This window comes from Balaenoptera borealis (assembly GCF_965194805.1).
Source record: "Balaenoptera borealis genome assembly, chromosome: 2".
NCBI lineage: Eukaryota > Metazoa > Chordata > Mammalia > Artiodactyla > Balaenopteridae > Balaenoptera > Balaenoptera borealis.
In genome coordinates this window covers 49,225,125-49,238,687 of record NC_138867.1, presented here as the reverse complement: position 1 = coordinate 49,238,687, position 13,563 = coordinate 49,225,125, and the positions used below count along the sequence as shown (strand labels likewise).

Genomic DNA, 13,563 nt, shown 5'->3' with positions numbered 1-13,563 from the left:
GAGACTTACCACCCAGGGCCCTTCTTTTTTAGGATATCCCCCCTCCAATCTCTGTTCCCCTCTGATCTGGGGAAACCTCTTTTTCTTCTGGGGTGGTGGAGGGTGAGGAAAGAAATTATTTTCCTTTTTTGTTTATCTCAGACACTTGGATGGCCTTGGTTCTCATTTTCTTAGCTTTAAGGGCTTAGTTCTTACACTCCCCCCTGCCCCCTCCCAGAAATCACTTCCAGGAAATCTCATAGGCCTTGTCTGCTTTCTGCCTCAATTTACCCCTAATGAACAAAGAGCTAACATTCTGCTTGTAAGGGGGGAATATAGTAAAAAATGAACAAAATGTAATATCTCACAACTCTTTTCTCACCTTTTAATAACTATTGATAAATTCTAAAAGGAGCTGCCTAGTTGAAAGTTCAGTAAGTAATTATAGCAATTATAAATTTTTATTTATTATGTAAGATAATGCACATATTATAAATGTCATTATCTGTGGTATAAATATACATTGTAACCACCTCCTTTTAAGCATTTTCTCTCGAACTTTCAACATTTGAATTGGATTCAGAATACAGAACAAACACATCTCTTAAAAGTGTCAGACATGCTAGATTTCTTTCTCGGCTCCATGGAAAAAGTAAACACAACATAAAACACCCACTAAATTTTAGAAGTTAAGAATGTGCTTTATGTAATTTATGCTAAAAAAATTCCTGAGTTATATAAACTTGTAGATTAAAACCGAGTTATAGTCATTTGGAGATTGCAGCAGAACAATTGTCAGATTAAAGGATTTATACACAAAGGTGAAGTCTTCTTGAAACAACCAGAGTCTTCTTGCAAGTCGAACTCCCAGAGCAATTTATTTCAAAAATCTTGAAATGTCATGCAGGAAGATGTTCAGGATATGCAAAATTATTCAAACTGCTTTGATTATGTTGAATTGGAGGACAGGTCAAGAGTGCAACAAAAGCTAAAACGGGAGGAAATGAAGTGAGCTTATTGTGAACATGGCCTTTTCCCGTTTAAAAAAAGAGGATAGTTTATGTTATTTTGAGGATTGTGAAGTGGGAGAAGCAGATCAGCCTTTCATGTTTCCGAAATAGAATTTTCCTGGCCAGCCCCACATATCCCTCATTACTTGTCCCCAGTTCTTTAAAAAGAAAAGAAATACCCTTCCTGCATTTCTTCTGGAATAATTTCATAGTTGTATTTGCCAAATATTTAAACACAATTGTGATAAGCAGTGCAAATACCTTGCTCTGTGGTGGCATGAAATGATTGAGAAAATAACTGTTTTTTTTCTAATGCTTGTTTGTTCTCCATCCTTACTCTCCACCTCTACTAGTTGAGGGTAGCTGGAGGGAGGGTTCTGTGTGGACGTCTGAGATCCCCTTTCTCCAGGGGAGAGTTAAGAGGCTTTTGCTGCATTGACTTGTGCTCCTGGAGCTGTTGCACTGGACAGATGTTGAGGGAGCACTGGGAAGCTGAAGGGGGGAGGTCGAACCACAGAGGATGCTGGAATGCTGAGACCCCTGGTGGTCATGAGAGACACTGGCTTTCAGAGTCAGGGCAAAGACTTCAGTGGTGGGGTGGATCCTGCGAATAACAGAGTCGTCTATCATGAAATGAGCCAGCTGGGTGGGACAATATACTTCAAGATTCTGCAACCAAGATAGACAAAGGGCCAGACCAGAGACTCTTCCCTAAATGGATTGCAAAAGCCCCAGTGTTCTTATGTTGGTGGGTGGGGTATATGGTGGTCTAAAAATGACTGAGATTGGATTTCCTGTCAATCCTAGTGTGAGAAGGCTTGTTCAGTTAGAATTAGATTTGGAAAAGTAAAGAAGCATGCCATTTCATGGACCTGGGGTTTGTGGAACAAACCTATACCCATTACATTTGTTTCAAAAGCATAAGCAGTAGATCCTGCCTTCTCGCTTTATATACTCTCCATATATAGCCAAGGTAAGACCATTTCAGGTTTCCTCTTGGGCCAGAAGATTAATTCTATAAAGAGCTGAGGAATGTCAACGATTTAAAACAAGAAACGTTTACTGACTAACTATTTTGTTAGCCTGATAGGTGCTACCTACTAGGTACCATGAATATGAGGAAAAATATGTGATATCGGCCCTTGAGGAAGCAGACTTAAACATTAAATCTATAAAGTGTTAATGACATCAATAAAAGGTCTGTATAATGGATGTGGCCAGGGCTGGGGCCAGGAGGTCCATCTCAGAAAGCAGTGCAAAATAATGAGTCTTCAGTCATGTTTCATGGAGAGGAAGGGACATATTTAGGCCCAAGGAATTGGAAGGGAATGGATAGAAATCTTATTTCTGCTCATCTGCAATGTCAGTTTCCCGATTATAAAACCTGTTCATATAAAATGCAGTTTACCACCTAGAGGGGTGGGATAGGGAGGGTGGGAGGGAGACGCAAGAGGGAAGAGATATGGGGGCATATGAATATGTATAACTGATTCACTTTGTTATAGAGCAGAAACTAACACACTATTGTAAAGCAATTATACTCTAATAAAGATGTTAAAAAATATACATAAAATGTAGTTTAGTACACGAGGAATCAGCAAGATTGTTTATTATGAAGATCTGGAGACTTAGGTACAGATGGGGTTGATATTCTGAAGCTCACAGAATTTGCTAACATAGTACTTAGGGAAAAAATAGAAGATCATAACTTGAAGAAAAAATATAAATTATCCTAGGAAGAAAGGGAAATCAGAAATCTTGAGGGCTCCCTTGGAGAAAATCAGATCTGTAGTTCTAAGCCAGAATCAAATGATATTGGTTGAGAGTGTTAATGTGCTCTGTGCTAGAGAAGTAAGTGAATGTCAGTCTTTCCAAAGAAGATGGTAGGCAATAATCTCTAATTATCTTCAACTAGAAAAAATAAATTCAACAATCCACACTATTCAGCAACCCACACTCTTCTTCAAGCCACTATCTCAAACCTTTTTCTCCCTCCTTTAGGTTTAAATGATAAACTTCTAAAAATGGCAAAGATATTTCTCTGAAAGTTTTGTTAATGAATGGATTCCTCCTGATAGAAGTCCAGGCGGGAACACATAATGAGAGAAACTTAATGGACCAGATGTAAAACAGAGACTACAGTGTTTAAGAATTATGTAGAAATAGTGTCTTGGCGTCATTCTAACACCAAGAGACCAAAAGCAGTACAGCAGGGGGCTCCGTGCAATGCATTCCTCAGCAGAACATAGAACCCTGTAAAGCCTAGGGATGAACGCAGAGAAGAACCCTGCCCACTGTTGGGAGAGCCTGGTCTGGTCCTTGGGCTGCACTCACCACTGTGAGTCCTTGGGCAAATCATTTACCTTTCTGGGCCTTCACTCCCTCATCTAGAACTGAGGATAGTGGATTAGGTCCTTCTTCAGGTCCTAAGATTTTTAAAGCTCAAGAGCAGTCATATATTAATATGGTACCATGTAGCCTTTGTCCTACATGGAGTTGCAGGTATGATTTATGCATATTTGTCTCCAGTCCAGAGGTTTGCGTATTCACTAAGGAAGAATCAGTTAAGGGCCAAACAGGGGAATTGGAAGGATTCAGAGCTATAGGATCTATTCTTCGTTACAAGGCAACTCTTCACCAGAAGATAGAGAAGCTTATCTAAAAACTGCCATCTGGTGTTTGCGTGGGTGTAGGATGGCCCAGGAGATCAGGTGAGGGGGTTGCTATGATATCTGAACCAATCAAAGAGCCTAGAGGCATGAGTGATGACTCCTTCTTTCATGTGGCCATGATTTTCTCTAGTTCTTCAAAAGCCATGAGTTGGATCATTGTTTTTTCCTGTGAAAAAAAGAAAATTAAGTGAAAATGCTTCACAGAATGTAACGGCAACACACATCTTAGGATTAATTACTATTTTTAGAAAACAGATGGAAAGAGACCTTGCCCGTATAAAGGACTGAAGATCCACATATTCTGGGAGAAAAGAGGCTGTTATTCTGTCATAGCTGCATACACAGTTTTGCTATAAAGTTAACAGAAAATTCAAGCCTTTCAAAAATAGAATGCATGGGCATGGCTGTGAGGTCACACATGAGCAAAATCTGAGTTTCTGTTCCAGCTAAGTTGCCCCTACTGAGGTCAGAGGAGAACCAAGAGGGAATGGTAGGCTGAAAGCCAAATGATTGAAAGGTGAAGATTTTCAAGAAGGGAGTGATCAACCGTGTCACATGCTGCTGACACGACTGGGGAGTGACCACTGGATTGAGCAACAGGGGGGATGCAAAAAGTTTGATGCAAACTTTTTCTCTGGTTACAGTGGATTCTAAAGAGAACAGGCTGAGGAGTAGAAACACCGAGTGAAGACAAATCTTTGAAGATTTGTTGACCATTTGTTATTGTACCAAATGAGTTGTGAAGGAGAGTTTTATAACCAGAGAAAAGCCTCCTTTGAGCTCAGGGTGTAATTGCTTTTGAAGCCATGGAGAGTCAAGGTCACTTGTGATATAATCATTCAGGAGAGTGGTTTCTTAGAAAATTTATACTTTCTTCAAAGGCAGTCAGTTTCTCTCATTTGAGTGTCTCTCCTTTTTAATAGAATGCATTCTGTACTACAAAGCAAAGCAACCTAGTGAAAATTCCTTCCCCTATGAACTTGAGCTTTGCACATATTGAGTATACTTACAAGTGCTGGTTGGTTTGATTTGGTGCTGAGCAGGATCCCACAAAGAGAACAATTCAGATTTATAACCTCTCCTCCCTTGACTTTCTACCGTTAATTTTTTGAGAGTTTCATGGAGTGTCTGGTAACAGCTATGGCCCCCCCTTTGCCATGTGGTGACCCTCGTCTTGGAACAAATTGGCTCACCGGGTAGGGGTGGTGGGCAGGAGGGATGAAATCATTGTTTTGCTTCGGTGTCCGTTTTTCTCAAGAGAACTTTCACCGCCAGGGAGTCTATATTTTTAGAATTAGCGTGTTCTGTTTCAGTGTTGTGAACATTTATTTTAAACCTACTATATTTAGTGAAGATTTAATTATCCAAGTATGGAAACTAGTTGCAAGCTGTCACCTTTCATTCCTTGCTCATCAAAACAGCCCCCTGCAGCTGAGAATGGCAATTTCAGCTACGCCTGTTGAGGGCAGCAGACAAGAAAAATTCCACTGCTGGAGTTCAGTGTGAGCAGTGTGTTCAGTGTGAGTTCAGTGTGAGCAGCAGGGAAAGCCACTCTGCTTCCTCCCACTCCTGTTGTAGCCCCTCCACTCTCACTGGGACCCACTTTGTGCAACACCCCCTCTGTGGGCAGGGGCTGGTGGTACTGGGTGTCAGCTCCAGTGCGTGGGAACTATATTCCCTTACAAGTATGTGAGATGTTATGGAACTGTGCTCTGAATGATGAGATTCTTGAATTTTTCAGGGATACCATTTATTCCTTGGTTTTACTCACTCGCTTCTTCTGGCAGGGTCTGCTCCAAAGCCATGCCTGGGATTGAAGTTGGGCCAGTCAGAGGGCTGAATTGAGGAGTTCCAGGCTGAGGCAGGCATGGATGAGTTAGATTCAGGGAGGATGCTGGTGGGAGAAAGGGAAGGTACCAACTGGCACAAAAAATGCTCTGAGACACAAATATAATATTTTGCACACATTTATTTACTCATTCAGCAAATATTTATTGACTGATTGGTGGAGAGCCGTGGAGCCTGGCACTACTGGGGAAGGGTAGAGATGAATAGAAAAAATTATGCGAACAAATGTATAATTACAGAGTGAGAGCTCAGAAGAAAAGGAACATTTTATGAGTGTGTAACAAAGGAGACTGTGGTGATTGGGTCAGCGGAGGGAAGTGATGCTTGAGCTGAGAGCTACAGTGGTGCTTCCCAAGTTTCTGTGCATATGAATCTCCTGGGGATCTTTTTAAAGTGCAGAATCCTGTTTTAGGTGTGGGGTCTGAGGTAGGGCCTGAGATGCTGCATCTCTAACGAGCTCCCACGTGATGCTGATGCTGCTGGCCCATGGACCACATTTTGCGTAACAAGGATTCTAAAGGGTGAGGATAAGGCAAAGCAGTGGGGTCTGGGGAGAAATACGTTTCACAGGGAGGGCCCAGCATATACATAGTCTGCACATTGGTCTTCTAATCCCCTTTGGAGGCACTGAGGCACCAGTAAAGAAGCTGTTCCACTCTCTTCCATGACCAGTTCTCAGGATGTGTGTTCACCTGCCAGGACATTTTTCCCCTTAAAGGCTGCTCTTTATGTTTGCTTTAAACTTCATTTTATCTTTTGTAAATAGTGGGGCTTCTATTTAAAAGAGCAGGCTGTCTTCAATAAGTGGTGCTGGGAAACCTGGACAGCTACATGTAAAAGAATGAAATTAGAACACTCCCTAACACCATACACAAAAATAAACTCAAAATGGATTAAAGACCTAAATTAAGACCAGACACTATCAAACTCTTAGAGAAAAACATAGGCAGAACACTGTATGACATAAATCACAGCAAGATCCTTTTTGACCCACCTCCTAGAGAAATGGAAATAAAAACACAAATAAACAAATGGGACCTAATGAAACTTAAAAGCTTTTGCACAGCAAAGGAAACCATAAACAAGACGAAAAGATAATCCTCAGAATGGGAGAAAATATTTGCAAATGAAGCAACTGACAAAGGATTAATCTCCAATATTTACAAGCAGCTCATGCAGCTCAGTATCAAAAAAACAAACAACCCAATCCAAAAATGGGCAGAAGACCGAAATAGACATTTCTCCAAAGAAGATATACAGATTGCCAGCAAAGACATGAAAGGATGCTCAACATCATTAATCATTAGAGAAATGCAAATCAAAACTACAATGAGATATCACCTCACACCAGTCAGAATGGCCATCGTCAAAATATCTACTAACAATAAATGCTGGAGAGGGTGTGGAGAAAAGGGAACCCTCTTGCACTGTTGGTGGGAAGGTAAAATGATACAGCCACCATGGAGAACAGTATGGAAGTTCCTTAAAAAACTAAAAATAGAACTGCCATATGACCCAGCAATCCCACTCCTGGCCATATATCCTGAGAAAACCGTAATTCCAAAAGAATCATGTACCACAATGTTCATTGCAGCTGTATTTACAATAGCCATGACATGGAAGCAACCTAAGTGTCCATCGACAGATGAATGTATAAAGATGTGGCACATATATACAATGGAATATTAGCCATAAAACGAAACGAAATTGAGTTATTTGTAGTGAGGTAGATGGACCTAGAGTCTGTCATACAGAGTGAAGTAAGTCAGAAAGAGAAAACAAATACCATATGCTAACACATATATATGGAATCTTAAAAAAAAAAAAAAAGGTTCTGAAGAACCTAGGGGCAGGACAGGAATAAAGACGCAGACATAGAGAATGGACTTGAGTACATGGGGAGGGGGAAGGGTAAGCTGGGACGAAGTGAGAGAGTGGCATGGACTTATATATACTACCAAATGTAAAATATATAGCTATTGGGAAGAAGCTGCATAGCACAGGGAGATCAGCTAAGTGCTTTGTGACCACCTAGAGGGGTGGGATAGGGAGGGTGGAAGGGAGACGCAAGAGGGAGGAGATATGGGGATATATGTATATGTATAGCTGATTCACTTTGTCATAAAGCAGAAACTAACACACCATTGTAAAGCAATTATACTCCAATAAAGATGTTAAAAAAAAAGAGGCATTTTCCAAGTGAGTTGAAAATCATACTGTTATTCAAATATTCAATAAATATGTATTGAGTTCATACCAAAAAAAATAAAATAAAAAATAAAAGTGCAGGCTAAAGATATTTCTTCCACCCTTCTCCTCAGAATTTTCCAGAAAAAAAAAGGAGGATAGAAATATGAATTTACCTTTGATAAAACTTGAAGACTAACCCCCCAAAAATAATATATGGGGAGTGCTGCCAATGCAGTAAAGGTCAAACGTGGACACAGAAAGACTCACAGGGCAGGTGTTTGAGGATATAGATCTCAGACAAAGCAGGCAGGAAATTATTTTCTTAAGTAGATGGCACTCTGAGGGGCAAAACCAATTATCCCTTCTTTGAAGTCACAGGAATAGCTTCTACATATGAGGTGGGTGGGTGGCTGGATCCCTAGACCCTATTTCATCCCATAGAGAAATGAAGAAAGCAGAGCTAAATTAAAAATAAAAAACATGTAGAAATGCCACCTTTGGTCTGTCTCCTGATGAGGCAGGGTAGAGGAGAGGTTGAATTGTGTTCTTCTCTGAAGCTGCCAATATCTGTTGGCTGGAGAGAGGTAAAAGCTAAAAGAAGTCACATATACAGCCTTGTCATAATGAGTTTCTTCCCGAACCATTGAGAATTCCTGCTAGCCTGGAGTTGCTCACCCATTCCCCAGAAGGTACCATCTTTAAAGTCCGGGAAGGATGCACTTAATATAAAGATGAGCAATAAAAAGGCAACCTGCACAGTCTCCATACAAGATAGTATAAGACAAAAGGAGGGAGGGGACAGGGGATCTATATGGTAGAAAAAAAATCCTCACAATAGCAAGTGACCTCCAAGATGTTGGAAATTATGACTAAATAAATGGCTAATAGAACTTAATGAAACAATGAACAGACTCAAAGCAGAGCAACTGAGAGCTCAGGGAAAATCATAGGGGCACCACAGAAGGAGATAAAACAAGAACTTCTAGAGCTCAGGAGGGAAGCAGAAGAGAAAAATAAAGCCATCATGGAAATTCAGGCATATTGGAATAAACACAAAGGAGAATAAACACTGCTGACACCAGTGAAGATGAGGTGGACAGGATTAAGAAAAGCAAGAAAAATAAATAAGAAACAAAGGAAGTTAGAATGGATTAGAGAGAATATGGAAGACAAAAGAATCACAGCATATGCCTTATTTGTATCCTCTAAGAATTAGCCTGGAGATATTATTCAGTACAATGCTTTGGAAAATAAAATAAGACTTAAATCTACAAATGGAAAGGGCACAGTGTGGCCCAGGAAAAACTAATACAGAATGATCAACATTGACACATATCCAGGTAAATTTATGAACCCTCAAAGACAAAGAAAAATTCTTCTACCATCCAGGCAAAAATCAAACTATTACAAGGGGGGAAAATCAAGCTGGTGTTATAGCAAAACACACTACATAGGGATATCAAAAGCAAGAGAAGGGAATCATAACCTAAAATGTGAGTAGCAAGTTTTGACCAAACATATGACCATAACCATAAATTGTCTAACTCAGCTATTAAAAGAGACTCTCAAATTGATAAAGAGTGAAGTCCAATTATGTGTAATAATAAAATAATAATGATAAGATATAATAATAAGATGTACCTAAAACAGTGAAGTCCAGAAAGGCTGAAGATAAAGAGTTGGGCAAAGACATTGCTATAGGCTAAATTGTGTGCCACCCAAATTCATATGTTGAATCCCTAACCCCTGCCATGTGATTGTATACTGGAGACCATTAGGAGGTGATTAAGATTAAATAAGGTCATAAGGGTGGAGCCCTGATCTGATAGAACTGGTGTGCTTATTTATAAGAAGAGGAAGAGACACCGGAGCTTTCTCTTTGCCATATGAAGACACAGCGAGAAGGCAGCAGTGTGCAGGCCAGGAAGCGAACTCTCACCAGAACCTGACCAGGCTGGCACCTTGATCTTGGAATTTCCAGATTCCAGAACTGTAAGCCACCCAGTTATGGTATTTTGTTAGAGAAGCCCAAGCTAACAAAAAGGGAGAGGGAGAGGGAGAAGGAATAGGAGAGGGCAAAAGCAGCAATCATTGCTGTATGGCTGTATTCAAAACAGAGAGCATTGCATTAGATGAAAATGGCACTTGATGATAATAAAGGATGTAACTCATGATGTAATTTAATGTGATGAATAAACTGTCATGGAAAATATAGTGCCAAAGTTACAGGCAACAGGAATAGACAGAAATGCTTTAATAATAGGAAACTTTAATTCTTATCTCTTAACTACTGACAATAAAATAGAAAAAACAAGTAAGGATATGGACTGCCTAAATGACAATCATTATGATAGCTCTTAGATATACATCAAGCTCTATACTCTGAAAATATATACTTTCAAGTATCAATGGAGCTGTCACAAAAATTAACTGTGTAATAGACCACAAAGAAAATGGCAATAAATTTTCCCAAATAGAAATAGACAATATTCTCTGATGACAAAATTGTGAAAATTGTCATCAGAAATTACTAATAAAAATAGAAAGCTTCCTTACCTCCTGGAAATTAAAGAACACAAATATTTCTTGAAACTGAAATTGCAGAATATTTAGAAAACAACAAAAAATGACATATTGGAGGCTATGAGATCTTGGTGAAGCAGTGCTTAGAGGATAATTTGTAGCATTAAATACTTATAATTAAGAATCAAATTAAGTGACTTAAGCATACAATACAGAATTTATAAAATAAAATAAGTTAAAAAAGCTATAGAGTAAAACATTAACAAAGATTAAAGCAGAAATTAATGAATTTGAAGAATTTTTAAAATGGCAAAACTAAGTCTATGAATTGTGTTTGCTATACTCATTTTATTGAAATGATCTTTTCATTGTGGTAAAGTATATATAACACAAATTTGCCATTTTAAAATGTACAATTCAGTGGCATTAATTATATTTACCATGTTATATAATCATCATCACTATTTCAAAACTTTTTCATCACCCTAAACAAAAACTCTGTGCCCATTAGGCAATAACTCCCCATTCTCCTCTCTCTCCAGCCCCTGGTAACCTCAAATTTACTTTTTGTTTGTATCAATTTGCAGATTCTAGATATTTCATGTAAGTGGAATCATACGATATTTTTCCCTTTTTGTCTGGCTTATTTCACTGAGTGTAATGTTTTCAAATTTCAGCCATATTGTAACATGTGTCTGAACTTCTTTCCTTTCTGTGTCTGAATAATACTCCTTGTATTGCATATATCATCTTTTGTTTATTTATTCATCTGTTGGTGGGCACTTGGATTGCTTCCACCTTCTGGCTATTGTGAAAAATGGTGCAACATTTGTTTTTGAAAGGGAGAAAGCAGAAATAGATTGAAAAAAAAAAAAAGAGTAGAGAAATAATCACAGATAAATTAACAGAGATTATAGGAGACTTATTTGCTTAACCATATACAAATAAATTTTAAAACCTGGATAAAATATGTAATTTCTAGAAACCTGTATAAAATATAGAAATTTCTAGAAAATGCAGTTCTAAGACTGGCCCCAGAAGAGTCTGAATATCTAAAGAGATCAATTATACTCTGAAACGCAGGAAAGTTTTCAGAGGGCTGCCCCTCTCCCCAGCTACCAGCTGTCGATGTTTTCACAGGTGAACTCTTTTTAACCTTAATCACCCCATTGCTTTTTAAAACTCTTCTAGAAAAAGAAGAAAAGCCTCTGGTTTCTTTCATGAAGTAAAGATTCTGTTGGTGACAAAGTCCGCCATGGAACATCAACAATAAAACGAAAGAAAACCACAGACCAGTGCCTCTTGTGACTATCAATGCAAAAGTCTTCAATAGAATATTCGCAAACAGAATCCAGGGTGTCAGTAAAAGAAAACATGACCAAGTGAGGTTCATTTTAGGAAGGAAGGGATAGTTTAGTATTAGGAAACCCATTAACACAATTCACCATACTAATATATTAAAACATGGTTGCTGAAAATGTTTGTTGTTATAGTAAAACTCATGATTGATTATGGATAAACACCTCATGAAACAGAACTAACTTCCTATTGCCTTAATATAACAGATTTATCTTACCTCAAAAGTCAGCTCATGCCTAATGGGTAAACAATAGAAGCACAATGTTCATCACATTAGTGAACATTAATCTTGAGGTACTAGCCAACTTCACTTAGATAAGAGAAAGAAAGAAATATGAGATGTATAAATGGGAAAAGAGGAGGTAAAATAATCATATTTGCAAATAATATGACTCTGTGCCGAGAAAACAAGGAAATTAACTGAAAGATATCAACAATAAGACAATTGAGTAGTGTGGCTTGATACCAAAATCAATGGTCTTTATATATATAAACAACAACAATTGGCACCAAGATACATGGAAGAAAGGACCACATGTCCAGAGAAGCTGATTCTAAAGTTTACATGGAAGAATAAACAGCAAGGATAGCCAGGAAAAATCCTGAATCAGAAAAGTAACGAGAAGCATAAATGCCCTGATGAGCACATAATATAAAGCTAAAATGATTAAAGCACTCTGGTACTGGGTCACAGATAACCACATCCATGGAACAGAAGAGAAAGTTCATTTCTTTCTGTAGATCACAATAAAAAAAGTTTGAAAACTACTCTTCTACATATGTGATATATACATTTTCCATAAAAATGCATGTACGTCTGTACTTGTATACGCACAGAACAGCTTTGGACGTATATTTAAGAAACTGCAACAGTAGTTAAATGGCTGGGAGATAGAGTTGGGGACGATATTTCACCATTTTCTTTTATAACTTTTGAATTTTGTAACATCTACCGTCATCTTTTCCCCAAGTCCAACATAGGATATGGATAAGGTAGAAAAATACTATGGATGAGTATGGAATGATTTGCTCCGATCACTCCCATAAGGGCTTTTTAAAATTATTATTTTAATTTATTTATTTATTTTTGGCTGCATTGGGTCTTCTTTGCTGCGTGCAGGCTTTCTCTAGTCGTGGCAAGCGGGGGCTACTCTTTGTTGCAGCTGCGTGGGCTTCTCATTGCAGTGGCTTTGCTTGTTGTGGAGCACAGGGTCTAGGCGTGTGGGCTTCAGTGGTTGTGACTCGTGGGCTCTAGAGTGCAGGCTCAGTAGTTGAGGCGCACGGGCTTAGTTGTTCCGTGGCATGTGGGATCTTCCAGGACCAGGGCTCGAACCCGTGTCCCCTACATTGGCAGGCAGATTCTTAACCACTGCCCCACCAGGGAAGCCCCCCATAAGGGCTTTGAATACGTCCTTGCCTATGTCTGAAAGCTTCCCAGACCTAAATTCCCCAAGAGAGACTTAAGAGAGTCATACCAGAGTGAACACATTGACATAAGATTTTCATCATTTTCCAAGTTTTTCCCGCTCTGGGCTTTCCTCCCTTCAGCCTCCAGTGGGAGGCCAGGAGGTGGCTTGGATGTAGGGGCTTAATGATTAGCCCATCAGCTCCGCTCAGCTGATGCTGATAAACGCAAACAGCTGCCGGATAACACGCAATGCACGTGATAGCCGTGTGCTTGCAATGCAGGTTTCAGCAAAGCCCCCCAGGTTCCTCTTTGTGGTAGAGTCCTGCCCCCCTCCCTTCCTATACAAGAAACTCCGGAGCGTGCCACATGCCTGCCTGTTTCCCACATCTTCAAGAGAAAAGGGCCGTCCTATTTTCTTCTGAGAAAACACCAAAATTTACTGGTCAGCACGAAGAATGCACCAAGTGTACTTAACTTTGGTTTCAGATGGCAGCTCAAACATGGGTGTGTTTGTGTTGCCCTTTACGAGTATTCCCATCAGCAAAGCCTTCGGTAAGTAGCACGGGAAGTGGCT

General features: G+C 39.3%; 1 protein-coding gene and 1 long non-coding RNA gene across 2 annotated transcripts in view; one reads left to right on the top strand and one right to left on the bottom strand.

Annotated features, from left to right (window-relative positions):
• The window catches only part of DEPDC1B (DEP domain containing 1B), a 278,101-nt gene that overhangs the window by 147,569 nt on the left and 116,969 nt on the right, over positions 1–13,563 (top strand). The window lies entirely within an intron of this gene.
• Positions 2,582–13,563, bottom strand: part of LOC309624413 — a 52,512-nt gene continuing 41,530 nt past the window's right edge. The window contains exons 4-5 of the long non-coding RNA XR_014241884.1: positions 5,433–5,555; positions 2,582–3,827 (exon numbers count right to left, since the gene is read on the bottom strand). This is a non-coding gene — a long non-coding RNA (uncharacterized lncRNA). The remainder of the gene's footprint in view (positions 3,828–5,432; positions 5,556–13,563) is intronic.